Genomic DNA, 16,725 nt, shown 5'->3' with positions numbered 1-16,725 from the left:
CTTTCATGTGCTGGTTCATCTACAACTTGGATTGAGTTCCCAGCTCCTGGCTTTAGCTCCAGCCCAGCCCCAAGTATTGTGGACATTTGGAGAGTGAACCAGTGGATGGGAGAGCGCGCGTTCTCTCTCTCTCTCTCTCTGACTCTCAAATAAATAAATACATTTCAAATGTAAATAATTAATTTAAAATTTATTAGAAAGAGCTCTTCTATCCACTGGTTTACTTCCCAAATGGTCACAACATCCAGAGCTGGCCCAAGCTGAAGCCAGGAATCAGGAACTTTATCCAGGTCTCCCATGTGGGTGGCAAGGGCCCAAGGACTTGGGCCATCCTCCATTGCCTTCCCAGGCACATTAGCAGGGAGCTGGATTGGAAATGGAACAACAGAGATTCCAACTAGTGCTCCAATATGGGATGTTGGCACAACAGCATTTGCTTAACCTGCTGTACCACAATGCTGGCTTCATTGCTCTCATTTTTTTCTTAGATTATGTTGGATATTTGGAGTTTTGTAAGATTCTATACAGATTTTAAGATGTATTTTTCTTCTATTTCTGCGGGGAAAAAAAGTCATTGGGATTGCACTGAATCTGTAGATTGTTTTGGATACTTTTGACATCTTAACAGTAAGCTTTATAATCTATGAACGAGTGATTTGTTTCCATTTGTTTTAATTTCTTTCAGCAATGCTTTATAGTTTTAATTGTACAAAGCTTTCCCTTCCTGAACTAAGTTAAAGCCTAAATATTTTTTTGATGCTGTTAAAAAATGGAATTATTTTATTCATTTATTTTTCAGATTATCCATTTCTAATATATATAAATGCAACAGATTTTTGTGTATTGACTTTGTATCTTACTGTTTTGCTAAATCCATATATTGATTCTAAAATGTTTTGTGGACTCTTTAGGGTTTTCTACAAATCAGATCATAACTTTCTATGAGTAGAGATAGTTTTACTTTTTCCTTTCTAATTTTTTTTTTAATTATTTATTTGAAAGGCAGAGAGAGGGGCCGGCTCTGTGGCTCAGTGGCTCAGTGGGATAACGCCCTGGCCTGAAGCGCTGGCATCCCATATGGGTGCCGGTTTGAGACCCGGCTGCTCAACTCTGATACAGCTCTCTGCTATGGCCTGGGAAAGCAGTGGAGGATGGCCCAAGTCCTTGGGCCCCTGCACCCGCGTGATAGACCCAGAAGAAGCTCCTGGCTCCTGGCTTTGGATCAGCGCAGCTCTGGCCATTGTGGCCACTTGGGGAGTGAACCAGCAGATGGAAGAACTCTCTCTCTCTCTCTCTCTCTCTCTCTGTGTGTGTGTGTGTGTGTGTGTGTGTAACTCTGACTTTTAAGTAAATGAATAAATCTTAAAAAAAAAAAAAGTCCATTATACCTCATGCCTTGCTTAAAGGCAATTGGCCCAGAAATACATTTAAAAAAAGAAAGAAAGAAAGAAAAGAAAGGCAGAGAGAGAGAGCGAGCGAGAGCGAGTGCACAAGCAATCCAGGAACTCCATCCTACATAGGTAGCAGTGATTCAAAGACTTTGGCCATCATCTGCTACCTTCCCAGGTGCATTAGCAGGAAATTGAATCAGAAGCAGAGGCACTATGATTCAAACCAGCACTCCAATATGGGACTGTGGCATCACAAGTAGCAACTTAACCTACTGTGCCACAATGCCCACCCCATTCCTTTCTAATTTGGATACCCTTAACTTGTTTTTCATGCCTATTTACTCTGGCTACAATTTCTAATACTGTGTTGAATAAAAGTGGTGAACCACAGGCATGTTTGCCTTGTTCCTGACGTTGGAAGAAAAGCTTTCAGTCTTTGACCATTATGATGTTTACTTTGGATTTTCCATGTATTTTTTTTATGTTGACATAGTTCCCTTCTATTCCAAACTTGTTTGGTTTTTATCATGAACGGGTGTTGGATTTTGCCAAATGCCTTTTTTATATCAACTGAGATGATCCAGATGTAGAATTGTTATTTGACAGTTTTCTTTCAGCATTTTGAATATCTATGTTTTCACTGGCTTCTGGTCTCCAAAGTGTCTGATAAAAAATTTGCTGATAGGGCCGGCGCCGCGGCTCACTAGGCTAATCCTCCGCCTAGCGGCGCCGGCACACCGGGTTCTAGTCCCGGTCGGGGCGCCGGATTCTGTCCCGGTTGCCCCTCTTCCAGGCCAGCCCTCTGCTGTGGCCCGGGAGTGTAGTGGAGGATGGCCCAGGTGCTTGGGCCCTGCACCCCATGGGAGACCAGGAAAAGCACCTGGCTCCTGGCTCCTGCCATCGGATCGGTGCGGTGCGCCGGCCGCGGCGGCCATTGGAGGGTGAACCAACGGCAAAGGAAGACCTTTCTCTCTGTCTCTCTCTCTCACTGTCCACTCTGCCTGTCAAAAAAAAAAAAAAAAAAAAAAAAAAAAAAAAAAAAAAAAAAATTTGCTGATAATCTTGTGTAACAGTATCATTACTTATATGTGATGGGTCACTTCTCTCTTGCTGTTTCCAAAATTCTTTGGTTTTGGCTCCCAAAAGTTTGATTTTACAATTGCTATAATCTCATGATAAAACTTTATAGTTGAATAGCTACTTCTTATGGGTTAGCAAAGAAAGTGATTTCTTGAGATGGACTCTACTCCTGATGAAGATGCTATGATCATTTTTGAAATGACAACAAAGGATTTAGAATGTTACATAAAGGTAGTCAATAAAGTATCAGCAGAGTTTGAGAGGATTGACTCTAACTTTAAAAGTTTTTCTGTGACTAAAATGCTTTCAGCAGCATTGCTTGCTGTGGAGAAAGTGTTGGTGAAAGGAAGATTGAATCAGTGCAGCAAACTTCTTTGTTTTCTTTTTTAAGAAGTTGCCGGCCGGTGCTGCAGCTCACTAGGCTAATCCTCTGCCTGCGGCACCAGCACCCCAGGTTCTAGTCCCAGTTGGGGTGCCAGATTCTGTCCTGGTTGCTCCTCTTCCAGTCCAGCTCTCTGCTGTGGCCTGGGGAAGGCAGTGGAGGATGGCTCAAGTGCTTGGGCCCTGCACCCACATGGGAGACCAGGAGGAAGTACCTGGCTCCTGGCTTCAGATCAGCCCAGTGCGCGGGCCGTGGCGGCCATTTGGGGGGTGAACCAACTGAAGGAAGACCTTTTTCTCTGTCTCTCTCTCTCTCTCACTGTCTAACTCTGCCTGTCCAAAAAAAAAAAAAAAGTTGCCACAGCTACCCTAAAACTCAGCAACTACCACCCGATCCATTAGCAGCCATCAACATCAAAGAAAAGTCCTTCGACAACAACAAAAAAATGACTCACTGAAGGCTAACATGATTGTTAATATTTATTTTAGCAAAACAAAAACAATTTTTAAAATAAAGACAGAAAAAGAAATTTGACTAAACTGAGTCTTTGTGTAGACCTCTTTGAATTCTTGGATTTTGTTGAACTTCTTGAATATTTATGTATTTAGCAAATCTTAGAAGTTTTCAAATTCTCTCTCTCCTCTCTTTCTGGCACTCCCACTGTGTATATGCTATTCTGCTTGATGGTGTTCCACACGTCCCTAGACTCTGTTCACTTTTCTTCAGTCTTTTTTCTTTCATTCCTTAGACTTGGTCATTCCCATGGGTCTGTCTTCAAGTTTGCTGATTCTTTCTTCTGTTTGCTTAAATCTACTTTTGAATCCCTCTAGTGCAGTTATTTCAATTATTGTACATTTCAGCTCCAAAATTTCTCTTTGGCTTCTTTTTAGGTTTTCAATCTCTGTAGATAGTTCCCTTTTGTTCATACATTGTTTTCTTGACTGTCTCCACATCTTCCTTTAGTGCTTTGAACATTTCTATGACAATGTCTTAATGTTATTGTCTATTAGACCTGCCATCAGAACTTTTTTAAAGATAGTTTCTGTCGATATTGTTTTCTTTGTGTGCCATACTTTCCTGTTTCTTTGTATGCATTGTGGGTTTTTTGTTGAAAACTAGACATTTGAAGCTAAAACTGTAGTAACTCTGTAAATCAGGTTCTCCCCTTCCCTACCTGCTGGGCCTTTCCCTGAGCATACATGGTCACTTTCTAATTTTCCCCATGTATACACTGGTATTTTGGATGTGCTAGACTTTTAAATTTTTTTATTCATGTATTTTTATTTTATCTGAAAGACAGAGACAGCCAGAGAGATAGACAGAAAGAGATCTTCCATCTGCTGGTTCACTCCCCTATACCTACAAAAGCCAGCGCTGGTCTAGGCCAAAGCCAAGAGTCTAGAACTCCATCTAGGTCTCACATGTGGGTGGCAGGGACCCAAGTACTTGAGCCATTACTTGATGTCTCCCAGAGTGTGCATTAGTAGGAAGATGGATCAGAAGTGAGTGAGGGGGGCAGTGCTGTTACGTGGCAGGTTAAAGCCCCAGCCTGCAGCACTGGCATCCCATATGGGCACCGGTTCAAGTCTTGGCTGCTCCTCTTCCAATCCAGTTCTCTGCTGTGGCCTGGGAAAGCAGTGGAAGATTGCTCAACTCCTTGGGCCCCTGCACCCACATGGGAGATCCAGAGGAAACTCCTAGCTCCTGCTTCGGATCAGCTCAGCTCTGGCCATTGGGGTCATTTGGGGAGTGAACCAGAGGGATAGAAGACTCTCTCTCTCTCTCTCTCTCTCTCCCTCCCCTCCCCTCTCTCCTCTCTTCTCTCTCCTCTCTCCTCTCTCCTCTCTCTTTCTCTCTGGCTCTACCTCTCTCTTTCAAATAAATAAAATAATTCTTAAAAAAAAAAGTGAATGAAGGGGGCTGGCACTATGGCACAGTAGGCTAAGCCTTCACCTGTTGTGCCAGCATCCCACCTGGGAGCTGATTCGTAGCTCAGCTTTTCCTTTTCCCATCCAGCTCTCTGATAATGAACCTGGGAAAGTAGTGAAGGATGGTCCAAGTGCTTGGGGCCCTGCACTTGTGTGGAAGAACCAGAAGAAGCTCCTGGCTCCTGGCTCTGGATCAGCCTAGCTCGGGCCATTGCAGCCATCTGGGGAGTGAACCAGTAGATGGAAGACCTCTGTCTCTCTGTTTCTACCTCTCCTTGTCTGTAACTCTACCTCTCAAAGAAAGAAAGAAAAGTCTAGCCCTTCCTTAAAAAAAAAAAAAAAAAAAGAAAGAAAGAAAGAAAGAAAAAGGAAGTGAATGAGGGGCTGGAATTGTGGCATGGTGGATTGGGTGGCAGCCTGTGCACAGGCATCTCATATGGGCACCAGTTAGTGCCAGCTACTCCACTTTTGATACCGTGCCCTGCTAAATGGTCTGGGAAAGCAGTGGAAGATGGCCCAAGTGTTTGGGCCCCTGCCACCCATGTGGGAAATCCAGATGGAGTTCCAGGATCTTAGCTTCAACCTGGCCTAGCCCCAGCCATTGTGACCATTTGAGAAGTAAACTGTCAGATGGAAGATCTCTCACTGTCTCTCCCTCTATCGCTGTATAACTCTTCCTTTCACATAAATAAAACTTTTTTAAAAGTGAGGAAGAAGAGAGGAAGCCAAGATTCAAACCAGGCACTCCAATATGGGATGTGGGCATCCTAAGCAGTGACTTAATAGCTCTGCCAAATGCCCAAGTGTCCTAGTCTTTAGGAAGAAAAAAGAGGGACACTGGCCCTTTAAGTCCCGTGTAAGTCACTTCAGCTGAAAAGAGAAGGGCTTTAACACTGGAGGAAGGTACAACAATAACCCAGCCTGACCTCTCTGTGTGCATCATTATGATCAGAAGTAGCAAACAGCAATCAGGGCACAGATGCCCACTATCTGAAAGACAAAAACCTTCTGACCATCTTGGTCCCCGCAAGCTTTGTGAGGCTACTCCAGGAAATGTACACAGCTATCTACCATGGGGCTGGGGTTCAAAGATGGGTAGCTGCTATCATGCTAAGAGCTAAATTTAATGAAATTAACCAAACTTTACCACCAAAGCCTTGCCCTGGAAGTTGAAACTCCAAAGTTTCCAAAATTTTTTATAGATTCTGTCAGTACAATTCTTTTTTTTTTTTTTAAAGATTTACCTTTTATTTATTTGAAAGGCAGAGTTACAGAGAAAGGAGGAGACACAGAGAGAGAGAGATCTTCCATCCTCTGATTCACTCCCCAAATGGCCTCAATGGCCAGGCTGGACTATGCCAAAGCCAGGAGCCTGGAGTTTCTCATGAGTCTCCCACATGCGTGCAGCGGTCCAAGCACTTGGACCACCTTCCACTGCTTTCCCAGGTGCATTAGCAAGGAGCTGAATTGAAAGTGGAGCAGCCAGGATGGGAACCACTGCCCAGATGGGATGCTGGCACCCGGGGCTGCAGCTTAACCTGCTACACCATAGTGCCAGTCCCTCTTGCGCATTCTACTCTGCCATTTTCTAGAATCCTCTCCTAGTTAATTAGTTTAAGGGAAATAGTAATTTTTGATTGTTTGCTTACATTCCATTACTCTACACTTCCACAGGATTATATTTTAGAATTATAAACCCCAATCAGCACTGAGCCAGGGCTTTCTCTAGGAACTCAATGTCTTGTCTTTTTTTTTTTTTTTTTTAAGATTTATTTATTTATTTGAAGGGCAGAGTTACAGAGAGGCAGAGGCAGAGAGAGAAAGAGAGGTCTTCCATCCACTGATTCACTACCCAGATGGCTGCAACGTCCAGAGCTGCACTGAGCTTCTTCTGGGTGTCCCATGTGAGTGCAAGGGCCCAAGCACTTGGGCCATCTTCCTCTGCTTTTCCAGGCCATAGCGGAGAGCTGGATTGGAAGTGGAGCAGCTGGGTCTCAAACTGGCGCCCATATTGGATGCTGGCACTGCAAGTGGCAGCTTTACCCACTTTGTCACAGCATTGGTCCCTCTTTTTTTCTTCTTCTTTCCCACTTAGCTCCACCTCTATCACCTAAAATCCATCAGACTCCAGACGTTGTTTTCCTCCTCCAAAGTCATTATCTGCCCAAAGAGTTTATTTGGTGGGTTATGTAATGAATTAAAATTTAGAGAACATTCACTTTTGTGGAATGCTTCATAGTTTTCAAGGTGTCTAAAGTATTCCTTTTGGTCATCTTTCCAACCCTTTGTGGAAGGTATGTGAAATAGTGTCACTCAGTTTATGTGACTTGCCCAAGGCAACAGAAAAGAGTAACAAAAGTCTGAACTAGGATCCAGACCTCCAGATTCCTTACTTACTTCTCTTTCAAGTTGTCCTTGCCTTTAAAACTACCAAAAAAATTAAAAAAAAAAATAAAGGTCCCTATAAATAAGGATTAATCAATGTTACCTCTATTTGACCTTTTTATCCCTATCCCCACAAAAACAGACAATGTTTAATGCTGGGCTTTGTATTAAGTTGCTTTATTATGCAGAACCTCTAAGTTTCACATTACCCAAGGGCTCATAAATTATAAATTCTAGTTGAGTCATGGAAAAGCCAAGTGAGGATGTGAGCCACAGCATAATAGCTTAGAGTCAGGAGAGCAGTTCCTTCTACTGTTGAAAGTTTACATGGAAATTTGAAAATTTTGAGACCAATATTGAAAGTCCCCAAAGAGATTTTACTAATAAGGTAAGCTGGGACTCAGCAATCTGCCCATCTCATGTTTAATTTCTCCACCAACTGTTCCTAGCCCACCCAGAATTTTTGAAAGAAGTAGGATTAAACCCTTCTTTGGCAGCATTTGTTTTTCCAGGTTAATTCACTATGCCTAAGTTTCATTCTGTCTCCTGGGACCCATTTTGAATTAAATTCTCATTAAATTTTGCCCATGGAGTGTCCTCAGCATAACCACTTCCCTTCTAATTTCTTCTAACTTCAGTGTCAACACCAATTCCAAGTCTAAACACTAGGAAGAAATATAGGAAGACCAGACCACAAGACTTATGACCACTGAGATGGGTATGAAGGCACGGTTTTTGCTTGGCTGAAAGCAACAGAATGAAATGGGGAAGCCAGCTGCTGGGAGCTCCTGGGGTCTTTAAAAAATCTCACAGCAACACGCCTTGCCTCTGCTACCCAAGGACAGAAAAGACGCTCTGCTCTGGCTTCCCTTAGAGAGGCTGATTAAGGGCATAGTCACTTGCACTGTAAGTAGGAGGAAACAATTTTCTTTTCTGCTGCTGCCTACAGAAATTCTTTCTCCTTCTCTAAATTTAAGTTTCAAATGACCAGCATTACTAGAGATCCCTTCTGTAAAATAGGGGCTACCCTTTACTTTTTCTGCTTTTTTAAAATCTACTCTCCTGTTCTCCTTATTGCTGCTAATCAGATAATGAAGCATTTCCTCTTTCTATTGTGGATTTGTAGGAATCTTCCTGCCTGTGAGATAAAGTTTGAAATAATTTTTGTAGTTTGAAAGGTTGTTGTCTTGTTCTTATCTTTGAAATTACACACAAGCAAGTAGCAAACCTCCTTGGCTGCAAGATAAAAAATAAAATTCCTTGGCCTCACTCTTTGGGGAGAAGCATTTGAGTTTAGTTGGCAGTATAATGTGCTTCCAGAATGAGTAAAGAACTTGTCAGTCATCCATCATTTTTTTGGAAAGTTAAACAGATTTATTTGATTTAGTTTTTGGGATTTATTTTGAAGATTTTAGCATAAAGGAAGCAATTAACCTTTTGCTAGCCACTTCTTATTTCTCTTTACCCTGCCTTTTCCATTTCCTAGCAGTAAAAACAAAGTGTAAATTATGCTAAGAAATGGGGGGCTGTTTGGTGTGGCAGTTAAGCCGCTGCTAGAACACTCGGGTTTGAATCGCAGCTCTGCTCTCCATGCCAGTTTCTTGCTAATGCCCACCCTGGGAGGCAACAGATGGTGGCTCAAGTAGGTGGGTCCCTGCCACACATATGAGAGACCCACTTGAATTCTGGACTCCCAGACCTGGTTGTTGTATTTGAAGAACGAATTAGTAATGGAAGATATCTCTCTCTCTTTCAAATAAAAAATAATTATTATTTAAAAAATTTGCCTAAGGAAGAAGTACTTCTAAATATCAACCATGCCCCCAAAGTCACATTTTAGCACTTCTTTAGATGTCTACAGAAAGCTGCTTCTAGAATCGAATTTCTAAAGGCTCTTACAAAGCAGAGTATAGGATTTGAAGGTCAGTCTGCATGTGTAGCATTGATTCATTTCATGTTTATTAGAGCTGAAACAGATAATCAAAATTCCATGTATTACATATCTCCTTTTTCTTTTTAAGTGTTTTTCAGAATGGATGTTCATTTTGACACATTAATGTTTATTAGGTGAAAGCTCAGGTTCATGTGTTTAGTTGTAGATGGGTTTGCTCTGCTCAGTGATGTTGTACATTTACCCTGCTGTTTCCATTGTAAAGCCTCTAGGAGGTTAAAACGGTGGAATGTTGGAGTCACTTTTGGTTTTCCTTGGTTATTTTGGAAACAGTGGGATCAAGAGATCTTGATCCACTCCAAAAAATATTTTCATAGTTGTATGCCTCAAAACTTTTCCATTTTCTCAAAAAAATTAACATGTATATTGTGTCTTAATGTTTGCTCAGCTATACTTCCATGATTCTAACTTGAGCCTTTTCAGCAGAAAATTTTGACATCAAAGTATCTTCCCTTCCTTCTGCTGTAATTGTTGAGAAGCAGTAGCTTAGCTTCAGCCATACTTAGTGAGTACAAGGTGTCACTCAGGTAAAAGGAATTCAGAAAATGAAAAGACAGAATGACTACTAGGACAAAGAAAAGAGACTGAAGTGGTTCTAAAGAGCAAAAACAAAATGGATATAAATTACTCACTAACATCTTTGTTGAATAATGATGGGTAAAGTAGGCTGAAGGGAATAATGTCACAGACTGAAAGTAATCATTTAATAGTTCCTGCAAGCATTGTATTTCCTGAGAATGAGTGTCTGGGAAGCCTGACTCTGTTTCAGTGGAATATGGAGACAGATTTCACATTGACAAGAAGCTTCCTGGGTGATTCATGTTCTTTTGCTTCTTGAGAAGGAACTCAGCCTCAGGCCTCCTCTCAAATTCTAACTCAGGGCCTCTTAGGCAGAGCCCTGGTCTATGGTTCTTGGTCTCAGAAGAAAAATCCTAAAGCAGGCTACCTACATAAGATCCAAACTACTTGAGGATATAGGAGAAAACAGGCACCCAGTTTCTCCTGTACTATCACTCAATAATCAACACAGAAAGCTTCTCTGACCAAATGAGGGGTGAGGGGATTCCCCAAACACTAAGCAAGCAATCAGTTCTGCAGTAGGCATCAGCTGTGTTCCCTCCAATACATCTCTGACACGGTGTACCCAGAGATCGAGCGCTCCGTCCCTAAGACTGTCTGCCACCCCTCCAGATACCGATTGCAATAGATGGCCTAGATTGTTTGTCCTGTGATTCTGACCAACCAGCTATAAATCAGTGTCCCTCCACAACCCCCTTGGATTCAATTAATTTGCTAGAGTGGCTCCTAGAACTCAGGAAACACTTACTTACATTTACCAGTTATTATGAGGAATGTTACAAAGGGTATCAATGAATACCAGACAAAGAAATGGATAAAGCAGGGAATGTAGGAAGGGGCATGAAGCTTCCATGCCCTCCCCAGGTACACCACCCTCTAGGAACCTCCACACGTTCAGCTCTCAGAAAGCTCTTCAAACCCTGTCCTTTTAGGACTTTATTACATAGGCATGATTTATTAAATCATTGGCCAACTTAACCTCCAACCCCCCTCTCCATTCCCTGGAGGTTGGGGGATGGGACTGAAAGTCTCAACCTTATCATCAAAGATCAAATATGCATTTTACAATATCACACCACTTGTTAGAATGTTGTTCAATTTGGCATCTGTTAAGCATATGAAGTAAACTAGTCAATTCAGTGACAATAGCCAGATCAGTCTGTATATAGATATAGCTCAACATATGAAAAAATTTTAGTGTTATAAAATTATTCTGATGCTTATTTAAATGTTTTAAAAGACTATTGCAATACGGATTTAGGAGAGAGCAATTGTGCTCAATTCCAAATACAGCAAAGGCTACTGGGGATTTATAGCCAGAGAGTAAAGCGAGGGGGCCAGTGGATGAAAAACTACTAAGAGGAAACATTAAGGGTAGGGAGTTCTTGCTAAAAGCCCGCCAAAGGCTTATACTTCAAAGGTGGAGGATGAGGAACTTGATTACATGTTAAGAGAATTCTTGCAAAACTTATTTAGTAGAATTTTTCCTAAACTGAACTCCATACCCAAAGACTGGGGCCAAGCTCAAAGCCTAATTAAGAAGAGGACTCAAAAGAACTTACTAGTGTTTTTGGTCAGAGAAAGAGACTTTGTTAGCATCCACAAGCTTTCTTCTCTTCCTCCTCCTCTTTCCCACCCTGCTGCCCACAGCGGCACCAGCTACAAGAGAGGTCTCCACTTCCCTCAGGCAGCCCTTTCCCTTACACTTCCCAGTGGCTCTCCTTATTGAAAACAGGATACCAGACTCTCAGGGCTCCAGATTCAGCATCTCAACTAGCAGATGTGCCTGTAACTCATTCCACTCTCAGTTTACGCCTTGATGAAAGAGGGCCCACTCCACTTTGGGAAACGTGCATCCCATATGTGAAGAGCCATCCCTGACTGCTGCTGTGGCAGCATTTGCAGTCTCTGCCCTGGGGGGAGATTTATCAGTAAAGAAGGAGCCAATGATTGGGAAAATGCATCACCCTCCCCTAGCGGGCACATTATTTTAAGAATTATTTTTAATTTGTATTTGTCTCATAAATACAACATTATGTGTATTTTTAGTCTGATGATTGACAGTTTTGTCGTTGGAACACTGTGTATGAAAATGGAGTTCTAAAACTCAGGCTTGAGAAATAGAGTAAATACTTTTTGGTTTCTGTATTTCTACTATAGCAATTTAGACGAGACCAGGCCAGCAAACCAAGGAGTTTGTAGTTTTCCTTTTCACATCAGGAAAAGGTGCCAACCTTCTTGTGTGCATCTGGAGTTAGGCAGATCTAGAATTGACTCCTTTCTTGTAACTCACTATCTCTGTGGTTTGTGCTTTGGGTTTCAGTTTCCTCACTGTGAAATGTAGCTTGTTAAATGTACATAAGGTACCTAGGGCAGAACCTAGCAAGTGCTCAGTAAATAGAAGTTATTGTGATTCACGTCCCTACCTTTGTCACTAAATAGCAATTTGAGTTGTCTTAGGGTGAAGAGAGCAGTACTATGGGAGAGGGTCTAATCAGAATTCTCGCTGATTCATGTGTGTGTTTGTATTTATTTATTTATTTATTTACTTATTTGAAAGGCAGGCAGAGAGGGACATAGAGAGACAAACAGGGATCTCCCATCTACTCGCTCATTCACCCAAATGCCTGTTATCAGCCAGGGCTGGGCCAGGCTGAATCTAGGCTTAGAACCAATCCAGGTCTCCCACGTAGGTGACAAGGACCCAAGTACTTGACCCATCACTTGTTGCCTTCCAGGGTGCACATCAGTAAGAAGCTAGAAGTAGGAGTGGAGCCAGGATTCAGGCATACCAATGTGGGATGCAGGCATCCCAAGCAATATCTTAACTGCTATACCAAATGCCCACCCCTGATTCATGATTCTACTTGGGAAACCTGCCCTCATTCTGGGCCTCAGTTTCTATATTTGTAGAACCAAAGTGTATGGATCAAATCATACATCACAATCACTGGAAGTTTATTAAAAATACATCTCTAGACTCCTCCCCTGGAGATTCAGATTGAGTAGAACTCTGGCAGTATTTGGGATTTATATTTCATAGGAGATCCTCTAAGAGGGTGGATAAATGAATACAGTAGAATATTAATTGACAATTGGAAAAACAACTTATCTATGTGATAAGATGTATTAAATATCAAAAATATTATGTTGAGCAAAAGAGATCAGACATAAAATACTTCATTCAGTATGCTTCCATTTCTATGAAGTACAAGAACATGCAAAACAGATCTGGTGTGAGGAGTCAGAATAAAGGTTACTTCTATGGGGTGAAATGTGTATTTATTGGAAAGAGGCACAGGAAAACTTTCATGAGTAAAAGGAATGCTATGTATCTTGATCTGAGTGGTGTTTAAACAAGTGTACATATAGGTTAACGTTCATTAACAGGATACTTTTTTAAAAAAAGATTTATTTATGTATTTGAAAGGAAGAGTTATAAAGAGGCAGAGAGAGAGAGGGAGGTCTTCCATCCATTGGTTCACTCCCCAGTGAGCTACAATGGCTGGAGCTGGGCTGATCCAAAGACAGGAGACTAGAGCTTCTTCCAGGTCTCCTACGTGGATATAGGGGCCCAAGGACTTGGGGCACCTTCTACTGCTTTCCCAAGCCATAGCAGAGAGCTGGATTGGAATTATTGCAGTCAGGACTTAAATCAGAACCCATATGGGGGCCGGCGCCGCGGCTCACTAGGCTAATCCTCCGCCTTGCGGCGCCGGCACACCAGGTTCTAGTCCCGGTCGGGGCACCGGATTCTGTCCCGGTTGCCCCTCTTCCAGGCCAGCTCTCTGCTGTGGCCAGGGAGTGCAGTAGAGGATGGCCCAAGTGCTTGGGCCCTGCACCCCATGGGAGACCAGGATAAGTACCTGGCTCCTGGCTCCTGCCATCGGATCAGCGCGGTGCGCCGGCCGCAGCGCGCTGGCCGCAGCGGCCATTGGAGGGTGAACCAACGGCAAAAGGAAGACCTTTCTCTCTGTCTCTCTCTCTCTCTGTCCACTCCACCTGTCAAAAAAAAAAAAAAAAAGAACCCATATGGGATGCTGGCACTGCAGGCGGCGGCTTTACCCACTACGCCACAATGCCGACCCCTAAGCATGCTTTTTTTTTTTTTTTTTGGACAGGCAGAGTTAGTGAGAGAGACAGAAAGAAAGGTTTTCCTTTGCTGTTGGTTCACCCCCGAAGTGGCCGCTATGGCTGGCGCGCTGCATTCGGCACACTGATCCAATCTGAAGCCAGGAGCCAGCTGCTTCCTCCTGGTCTCCCATGCGGGTGAAGGGCCCAAGCACTTGGGCCATCCTCCACTGGCTTCCTGGGCCACAGCAGAGAGCTGGACTGGAAGAGGGGCAACCAGGACAGAATCTGGCACCCTGATAGAGACTAGAACCCGAGGTGCCAGCGCCACAGGCGGAGGATTAGCCTAGTGAGCCGCGGCGCCGGCCTCAAATAAATAAATCTTTAAAAAAAGAATCTGTATCGGGAGTGCATGGAATAGCACAGAAAGGACTCACAGATATCAAGAAAGTGACATTTGGTTGACCAGACAATAGTGATGGTGACTTGGCCTAGGGTAGCTATAAGCTTTTGGTTAGTGGTTCAGCTAAGATTCTGAACCGCTAGGACTTGGATTACCAAAGAAGGTAGCAGGTAATGACCTGAGATGTTGAATTCCTCATGCTCAGTGGGTCTTGTCTTCTCAATGTTTTTCCCATCAGTCATGGGTGAGGCTGGATTAAAGGATCCCTCAGTGTGTTGGGCTCAGTACCTGAAGTGCAGTCTTCAGACCCCGTTCACAACAAAGCAGTCTTGAGAACTGAAACATTTATGAGCAAGATTTCTCTAGGCCTTTTCCATCAGAGCTCCCTTCCCTCTGGGTGTCTCCTGCCTAGCCTGAGCAGAAGCTGTTCTCCTGACACCATGCTCCAAAGTTCTCAGCACTTTCTTTATTTGGTTCTTCCTCCCTTCTCAGAGCTCTGCTTTTAGATGGGGAAATAGAACTAAGCCCATAACACTTACTGTTACTAATTTAATCATATCTAAGATCATTTGCCTTATTACCTTAGTGGCCCATAAGACGTGCTGTGGAAACTGGCTAGTTAAGGGAAGATATGTGAGGCAGAATGTGATTTAAATCCTATTTTATAAGTTATTCCCACTCTTCCTCCCCATATAACTTAGACCATCAGAGAGAGGTTGTGTGACAAAACTGTTAACTAGAGACATTATTAATCTTGGACCTCTGTAGCCTAGGTCTGCAGATAGAGGGATTTGGGGCAACATAATGTGGAACTGGCTTTCAATAGGAACCTCAAGAGATAAGAGTCCAGGCCAGTTATTCCAGTGTTTTGCAACCCCCAGACAGAGGGCTTTATCTTGACTTGCAGAAGGCAAGATCCCAGAGGTAGGCTAGAGAACAGTGGTCCCAGAAGAGGCAGGCCTCGTGCAAGCTTCTGAAACGAAGGGCAGGATTTAAAGAAGGAGATGGGGACTGCCATAGTATTCTAGATAAAGTAAAAAAAAAAAAAAAAAAGAAATTCACTGTAATTTGGAAACTATTAAGTCCAGAAGTGCACGAGTTTGCCCTTATCTTGTTCCCTTTTCCCCAACCATGGTTGTAGAGAGGCATGATGGAGATCAGGTGTGTGCCCAGGACTGATAATAGCTGATCCTGACTGATGCTGACAGAGCTGCATTTTCTTCCCCCTCTCTCCTCCCTGCCTGGTTAAGCAGGAGCCCATTTAGGGATGAGCAACACTAAGTTACAAACCCTGATTTTGCAGGTGGAGTGAACCATGCATTGTTCTGGTTAAAGAAAGTCACCTCATCCATTCAGAGAGAAACAGAGCTCCACCTTGGCTTGCTGTAAAGAAAATTAAAGATCTAAGAGCTCTGAACCCCTAATCAGCATTTCAAAGGATTATAGATTTGTCAGAGACACAGACCAGACCAGAGGAAAATTTACCACTTCTTTTTTACTTTTTTATATTGTGAGAATATTTTTATATAGAGAACATTTCATGTAAACTCTACCCAGAATCATCCTTACTTGTTCCATGTTTGTTTCACCCTTATTATTTAAAAAAATTACAAATAAAGTTGAAGTTCCCCTTACCACCCAACTCCAGTCCCACAATTCTACCATCACACACCACATAACAAAATTTCCATTAATGATAGAACACGTTTATGACAGTGGTCCCATAGGATGATAGAGCTAAAAAATTCCTATAGCCCATTTGTGGTGATGCTAACATAAAAGTATATAGAGTACATAGTCCTTGATCATGAGAATAAATGACTGCTTCATTGATTTATATATTTACTTGTTTTATACCTTTATTATTTCATACTCTTTCTACTTACAAAAAATGTTTACTGTAAAACAGTATGTCATCTTATATCAGCGGCTCTTGATATAAACATCTCACATTTACTATGTCTCTTTTTTTTATTTTTTATTATTATTTTTTTTTTGACAGGCAGAGTGGACAGTGAGAGAGAGAGACAGAGAGAAAGGTCTTCCTTTGCCGTTGGTTCACCCTCCAATGGCTGCCGCGGCCGGCGCGCTGCGGCCGGTGCACCGCGCTGATCCGATGGCAGGAGCCAGGAGCCAGGTGCTTTTCCTGGTCTCCCATGGGGTGCAGGGCCCAAGCACCTGGGCCATCCTCCACTGCACTCCCTGGCCACAGCAGAGAGCTGGCCTGGAAGAGGGGCAACCGGGACAGAATCCGGCGCCCCAACCGGGACTAGAACCCGGTGTGCCGGCGCCGCTAGGCGGAGGATTAGCCTAGTGAGCCGCGGCGCCGGCCTACTATATCTCTTAATTGCAGCGGTAGGCCGTGTTGAGTGATTGGTCTATGCATCTAGCTTGTATAGTACTCTATCATATTTGTACAACCATTAAATTATCTAAGAGTTTCGTTCTCCTCTCTTTTTCTGCCCTTTTAAAAATTATTTATTTAAGGCCGGCTCCGTGGCTCAATAGGCTAATCCTCCGCCTTGCGGAGCCAGCACACCGGGTTCTAGTCCCAG

General features: G+C 43.0%; 1 protein-coding gene across 7 annotated transcripts in view; it reads left to right on the top strand.

Annotated features, from left to right (window-relative positions):
- The window catches only part of ASIP (agouti signaling protein), a 199,155-nt gene that overhangs the window by 166,316 nt on the left and 16,114 nt on the right, over positions 1-16,725 (top strand). Inside the window, 1 exon segment of one of the 7 annotated variants that reach the window (NM_001122939.1) lies at positions 7,921-8,072. The exons of the other annotated variants lie outside the window; for them this stretch is intronic. The gene's annotated coding sequence lies outside the window, so the exon portion shown is untranslated. 7 annotated transcript variants of the gene reach the window in all.

The sequence above is a fragment of the Oryctolagus cuniculus genome, chromosome 11 (assembly GCF_964237555.1).
Source record: "Oryctolagus cuniculus chromosome 11, mOryCun1.1, whole genome shotgun sequence".
Taxonomy (NCBI): Eukaryota; Metazoa; Chordata; class Mammalia; order Lagomorpha; family Leporidae; genus Oryctolagus; species Oryctolagus cuniculus.
Note: the sequence above shows the minus strand (reverse complement) of the source record. Positions and strands in the feature narration are given on the sequence as shown.